Source organism: Prionailurus viverrinus, chromosome A2 (genome assembly GCF_022837055.1).
Source record: "Prionailurus viverrinus isolate Anna chromosome A2, UM_Priviv_1.0, whole genome shotgun sequence".
NCBI classification, from domain to species: Eukaryota; Metazoa; Chordata; class Mammalia; order Carnivora; family Felidae; genus Prionailurus; species Prionailurus viverrinus.
The window spans coordinates 2,976,814-2,982,840 of NC_062562.1; positions in this window are offsets into that span (position 1 = coordinate 2,976,814).

Here is a 6,027-nt window from a genome sequence, read left to right on the forward strand (position 1 = left end):
CCTCCCGCTCGTCCCCCCTCCCACCCCCACCCACACCCCCTCCGCTCCCAGCCTCGACCGCTCAGCTCCGCGCCCGGCCCGCCCCCGCACGACGGCGGGGACCCGGGCGGCGGCCTCAGCTTGCCCCGTGCGCCCGTTTCATCCCGCGGCATTTGGCCGAGGAGGGTGAACGGTCGGCCTCGAGTCACACGGCTTGCTCGAGGTCGAGCTGGGACTTGAACCCAGGACGGCTGGCTGCGGAAGCTGAGCACTGATCCATGATTGGCCTACAGCGTGTATCTGAACCGGAATTTGGGGGGTTGTGCTTGTCCGCGGAGGAGGGCCTCGTGAATGGTGGTCTCTGAGGGGGGGGAGCCGGGGGGGGAGGGGGGAACCGGTGGGGGAGGGCGGAGGGGGGGGTACCTGGTCTCTACCACCCACCTTGCTTATGGGAAACAGAAGTGAGAGAGAGGCTTTGCTCCTACGGGGGACAAATGGGGGCATCGAGGCTGGGCCCCCAGCCGCGAGTTACCCGATGCTGATGCCTGAAGCTGGGGTCTGTCACCTCCGGGGGATGGGGGGAGAGAGGGACAGAGAGAGCTAGCTATTGTGCAGGGCTGATGTCACGGGGATGCCCACCCCTGTTTCCCACAGTAGGAGCCAGCGGGGAGGGAAGAACAAAGTCCCACCTGGGCCAAGAGGTGGGGAGGCCAGCAGGGCGTCAGAGTGGTCTGTAACATTGGATAGCTCGGGGGCGCCTGGGCGACTCAGTCGGTGAAGTGTCCGACTTCAGCTCAGGTCATGATCTCACGGTTCACGAGTTCGAGCCCTGAGTCCTGCTCTGTGCTGACAGCTCGGAGCCTGGGGCCTGCTTCGGATGCTGTGTCTCCCTCTCTCTCTGCCCCTCCCCCGTTCATGTTCTCTCAAGCTCTCTCTCTCTCTCTCTCTCTGTCTCTCTCAAAATTAAATACACATTTAAAAAAAACATTGGCGATTTTGTTCCACGTGGCCTTTGTTTTGCATTGCTTTGAACTCTTGAGACTATGACTTCAAATAGTATTTATCTCGCTCACCGGCCCTGTTGGCGCCTCTGATCCTGGCCTGGTGATAAGCGCCAAGGTTGCTCAGTCCCCCGCCTGGCCCACGGTAAGTCCTCCAGGACCGTGGCCGTCACTGTAGCTAACATTTTCAGAGAGCCACGTGCCACACTCAACGGCGGGATCTCATGTGACCCGGAGCGCCGGTGATTATTCACTCTTGTTGAATATTCAGCCTGGTGCCCTGGGACCTGGGGCCTTGGTGGACCCACCTGCACCCCCCCCCCCCCAGGTATTTTTATCAATCCCGATCAGTGCACGGGAGGGCAGGACAGAAGGAGCATCCTGACCCTGGGATGCAGTTGGCCTGAGCTGGAAATCCCACCTCTTCGCCCCCATCCTGCCTGCCCCCCCTGCCCCCCGCCACCCACAGTTTCCCGAGCCATGAGGAGCATGCTCCCTGGGAGGAGGTGCTGGGAGGCTGGGGGTGCAGAGGGGGACACAGAGCCCCTTGAATTTGCCCCCACCGTTCCCCGGTCACCCCAGCGTCAGGAAGGGTGGGGTGGGGGGAGGCCAAGGTCACCATGCCCCTCCCCCAGCCTGGCTCTAATTAGGTGTGAAATGAATTAAACATGAGGCCGGGGGGTCTGGGGGTGTTATGAAATCGAGGGGCGGGGGTGAGAGAGAGAGAGAGAGAGAGACAGGAGGACCTAAGCCTTCCCACCTGCATTTTGGACCTTTGGTGGCCAGAGAAAGCCTGGGGGGTTGGCCGGCTGTCCCTCAGGGGTCACCTTGCCCCGCTTGGCACCGTTTAATTCCCTTGCCCCAAGGAAATGGTGAGATTCCCCCCCCAACCCCACCCCGGCAGCCAGCTGACCAGAAACAGGCCCAGAGAGGGAGGTGGAGAAGAGACAGGGAAGGGGGCGGAGCCTCGGTGTCCCCGTGGGTCCCACCCTCCTCCCCCCTCCTTGCCCCCCCTCCCCGGCTCCTCCTCCCATAACACTATTGCTGCCTTTGTAACCTCGCCCTTCCAGATCCACTCTCCCTCTGACAATGGCACTGTCCCCATCTCCACCCTGAGGACCGGCCGTGTGACCTCAGCAAGGCCGGTTTGCCTCTCAGCGCCTCAGTTTCCCCATCTGCACAACGGGGGAGGGGCCGTGGACCCAGGAGGCGACTCCTGTCACCAGCGTCAGAGTTGAGTCACCAGGCCTTGTCCCCCGCCCCCCACCCCCCTGCTGTGTGACTTAGGTCGTCGGTTCTCCCCCAGCCTCAGTGTCCTGCCCTGCAAGATGGAGAGATAACGGTGCTTGAAGGAGGGAGACGAAGGACAAGCGGGGGGGCCCCTCTCCCCACAGACTCCAAGAGCCACGGGTGGCCCCCTCCCCCACTACTGATATCCTACCCGCCCGAGGGGTCAGGCTGGGCGGAAGACAGGGTGCCCACGGTGTGGTGGGTGAAGCCTCAGTGCGGGGTTCACAAAGAAAGCCTCCTGCAGGCAGACTTGCGCCCTGAGTTTTGAAGACCGAGGAGGGTGCACACGCCAGAAGGAAAGGCATTCCTTGTGGAGGGAAGGGCCGAGGCGAATGCTTGGAGGCAGAAACAGAAAAAAAAAAAGTCACAAATTCTGGTCTCAGCTGGAACCCAGAGTGGCTCCCCCTGGACAGAGCAGGCTGGTGGGACTTTGCAGGACAAGATCTCAAGTCAGAACCCACCCTGATGCGGACAGCGGGGCTCAGGAACGCACATCCTAGAGTCCGAGAAGCACTTGCAAAGTGGGGGGTCATGAGAGCTGGCAACCCCCAGAGCTACTGTTAGGACAAGAAGAGCTGAGCCAACTGTGTAAACACTCAGCGCATACTCAAGTACTCACAGGGCGGCTGCTGTTACTACGGTTCCAACCAGGACCACGAAGATCATTTTTTAACAGTTATATATTCATTTCAATGTATATCCTCCCAAATTTATGGACACCATCTACTCCGCTCAAAAATATATATATCTGGGTTTCCACGGTAGGATATAAAGGTGCATTTTTAAAATAAATATATTTTGTTGGAAAAGAATGGGGAGGAGGTTTGGGGGGGAGGGGCGGGAAATGATGGAGCGAAGGAGGGAAGCCCGGAGTCTGGGAAAGGCTCGGGTAATAGATTTCTCTGCCTGCTCCTGGGCCCTGTAATTAATCCTGAGGGGCTCATTAAGTTCCGGCTTCCGCTCCAGCCACTCAGCGGCCTCCCTCCCGGTCTCCCCTCTCCCCCAGGGAGGCCCAGCCTGGCCTGCCCCCGCCAGGGCCTCTCTCCTGCGGTGCTGCTGGGCCCCCAGATCCCTGGGCTTAATCATGGAGAATTAAGGTTCAATCAGAAGCCTTTACGGCGGGGAGGGGAGGCTGTGCGAGGAGGGGAGGCTACGCAGAGGAAGGGCCTCCCAGGTGCAGCAGAACCCGGAATAGGGCGAGGCAAGCGAGGCAGGGTGGAGCCGGTGCGGGGTGAGTGCCTGTCAATACTTAGCACTTTGATACTTTGTTCATTGTAGATGTTTTTGCATTCATTGTGAGTAGTTTTTACTTTTTATCTCTTCGTTGTGCTTTTTAAATGTGCTATCAAAACAGTACTTATCCAGGGGTGCCTGGGTGGCGCAGTCGGTTAAGCGTCCGACTTCAGCCAGGTCACGATCTTGCGGTCCGTGGGTTCGAGCCTCGCGTCGGGCTCTGGGCTGATAGCTCGGAGCCTGGAGCCTGTTTCCGATTCTGTGTCTCTCTCTCTGCCCCTCCCCTGCTCTGTCTCTCTCTGTCCCAAAAATAAATAAACGTTGAAAAAAAAATTAAAAATAGTACTTATCCAGACGGCTGACTTTGGCGTCACCTCTTAAGTTGTGTGGAGAGTCCGTGGTGCCTCTCTGGCCTCACCTTATCCGGGTCCTGATAGCTGCGGGGAGGCTGGAGCTCCTAAGTAAGCATCCTGAGGCCAGAAGCTGTCAGAGGACGGATGGTCTATTACTGGACTGATTTATTTTTTATTTTTTTTTTTACTTTTAAAATCTTTATTTATTTAAGAGCATGAGCGGGGAAGGAGCAGAGAGAGAGGGAGACACAGAATCCGAAGCAGGCTCCGGGCTCTAAGCTGTCAGCACAGAGCCCGACGCGGGGCTCGAACTCACGCACCGTGAGATCACGACCCGAGCTGAAGTCAGCCACTTAACCAACTGAGCCACCCAGGGGCCCCTGGACTGATTTTATAGCTGGGAAAAAGGCCCAGAAGGACAAGTCACGGGCCTCGGGTTACTTGGCTAAAAGAACGCAGAGGCGGGATTTGAACCCTCGACGGCCTTCCGGGGCTCCCACCTTCTTTGGGATAAAAGCCCGAATCCTGTGGCCCCCAGGGCCCCCGCAGGACCTACCTCCAAGGGCGATGAGATCAAAGGAGGTCGAAGACCTGACTCGGGTGCTTACGGCCGCCCCCTAGTGGCTGCTTCCGGGAAGAGGACCCCACCTTGTACGGGTGGGGGAGGAGGGAACCCGAGCAGAGGGGACCGCGCTGGTCCACGCGGGCGATGGAACCGTACACCCTGATCCTGTACTGTCCAGTGTGGGAGCCACTGGCCTTTCAAATGTGACTGGTGCAAATCGACATGTTCTCCAAGCACAAAACACACATCAGGTGCTAAAGACTTGGTGGGAAAAGAATGTTAAGATAGCTCATTAACAATTGTTTATATCGTTTGCATGTTAAACTGACGTTTTGGCTGTATTGAGTTAAAGAAAACAGATCAAAATTGGGGCGCCCGGGTGGCTCAGTCAGTTAAGCGTCCGACTTGGGCTTAGGTCATGATCTCGCGGTCCGTGAGTTCGAGCCCCGCGTGGGGCTCTGTGCTGACAGCTCAGGGCCTGGAGCCCGCTTCCGATTGATTCTGTGTCTCCCTCTCTCTCTGGCCCTCCCCCCTCTCAAAAGTAAATAATAAAATTTTTTTTAAATTTTTTTTTTTTTTTTCAACGTTTATTTATTTTTGGGACAGAGAGAGACAGAGCATGAACGGGGGAAGGGCAGAGAGAGAGGGAGACACAGAATCGGAAACAGGCTCCAGGCTCTGAGCCATCAGCCCAGAGCCCGACGCGGGGCTCGAACTCACGGACCGCAAGATCGTGACCTGGCTGAAGTCGGACGCTTAACCGACTGCGCCACCCAGGCGCCCCTTTTTTTTTTTTTTTTTTTTTTTAAATTTTTTTTTTTTTTCAACTTTTAAAATTTTTTTTAAAAAAGATATCAAAATTCATTTCACCTGTTTCTTTTCACTTTTTTTTTTCCTCTTGTGGCTACCGGAAAGTTTAAAAACACTTGTTTTGGTTTATTGATTTTTGAGAGACGACAGAGAGAAAGCATGAGCGGGAGAGGGGCAGAGAGAGAGGGAGACACAGAATCCCAAGCAGGCTCCAAGCTGTCACCACAGAGCCCGACGCGGGGCTGGAACCCTGAACCGTGAGATCATGACCTGAGCCGCAGCCGGACCCTCAACCGACTGAGCCACCCAGGCGCCCCTACCAGAAAGTTCTAAATTACATCCGTGGCTTCCATGATCTTTCTACCATTTAGATGCCTTTCTACTAGGCATTTAAATTCTAATGCAGCGGCCTTTTCACTCACTGCCCACCAGGGGACGCTGTGTCCTTGCAGTGGGGTGGGGCAATCTGGAATCTAAAGGAAAAGGAAGTAGTAACTCAGACAGTTGCTCCTTTGTGGTCGTTGCCTTGGATCAGTTCTTACAACCCAGATATATGTTTGCCATCTGCCATGGCTCACCATCTAAGGGGGGGGGGGGGCAGAGCCACCTGTGGGTAAGGATTCTGCCTCCCACCCTGACTCCGGTTTATTCGGCCAGGGTCATGGGGAAGAATTAGGCCTCCAGAGTCAACTCACAGATTCTGCAGCATTTATTGTAGAACCACTGCGTGCTCCGCTCTGTTAAGGTGATTCCTGCAACGAATCCTAAGCAAACTGAGGTTCAGAGAGAGAAAGTG